Source organism: Pituophis catenifer, unplaced genomic scaffold (genome assembly GCF_029215685.1).
Source record: "Pituophis catenifer annectens isolate HBS135680 unplaced genomic scaffold, rPitCat1.0.hap2 SCAF_1, whole genome shotgun sequence".
Taxonomy (NCBI): domain Eukaryota; kingdom Metazoa; phylum Chordata; class Lepidosauria; order Squamata; family Colubridae; genus Pituophis; species Pituophis catenifer.
The window spans coordinates 343890539-343891609 of record NW_027256881.1 but is presented as its reverse complement, the minus strand read 5'-3'; positions in this window follow the sequence as shown (position 1 = coordinate 343891609).

The following is a 1071-nucleotide window of genomic DNA, read 5'->3' as shown; positions in this document are numbered from 1 at the left end:
TTCTCTTCTCTTCCTCTTCTCTTCTTCTCTTCTCTATCTCTTCTCTTCTCTCTCTCTCCTCTCCTCTCCTCTCCTCTTCTCTCCCTCTTCTTTTCTCTCTTCTCCTCTTCTCTTCTCTTCTTTTCTCTCTCCTCTCCTCTCCCTCTCCTCTTCTTCTCTTCTCTCCTCTTCTCTTCTCTTCTCTTCTCTCTTCCTCTTCTTCTCTTCTCTTCTCTTCTCTTCTTCTCTCCTCTCCTCTCTTCTTCTCTTTCTCTTCTCTTCTCTTCTTTTCTCTCTCTCCCTCCTCTCCTCTTTTATTCTCCTCTTCTCTTCTTTTCTCTCTCTCTCCTCTCTCCTCTTCTCTTCTCTTCTCTTCTCTTCTCTTCTCTCCTCTCCTCTCCTCTTCTCTCCTCTTCTTTTCTCTCCTCTCCTCTTCTCTTCTCTTCTTTTCTCTCCTCTCCTCTCCCTCTTCTTCTTTTCTATTCTCTTCCCTTCCCTTCTCTTCTCTTCTCTTCTCTTCTCTTCTCTTCTCTCCTCTTCTCTTCTCTTCTCTTCTCTTCTTTTCTCTCCTCTCCTCTCCTCTTCTCTTCTCTTCTTTTCTCTCCTCTCCTCTCCTCTCCTCTTTTATTCTCCTCTTCTCTTCTTTTCTCTCCTCTCCTCTCTCCTCTCCTCTCCTCTTCTCTTCTCTTCTCTTCTCTTCTCTTCTCTTCTTCTCTTCTCTTCTCTTCTCTTTCTTCTCTTCTCTTCTCTTCTCTTCTCTTCTCTCCTCTCCTCTCCACTCCACTCCTCTCTCTCCTCTCCTCTTCTTCTTTTTCTCTTCTCTTCTCTTCTCTTCTCTCTCTTCTCTTCTCTTCTCTTCTCTTCTCTTCTCTTCTCTTCTCTCTCTCCTCTCCTCTCCTCTCCTCTCCTCTCCTCTCCTCTCCTCTTCTTCTTTTCTCTTCTCTTCTCTTCTTGCAGGGTCTCTATTGTTACCTGATTGACAGAAGAAGGGGAGATGATAGGCCCTTGATGCCAACTGATGGGGCAATACAAGGATGGGCGAAAGGCAGAGGCCCCCACCAAGCAGCCTCTGGGGATAACGCAAAAGGTCAG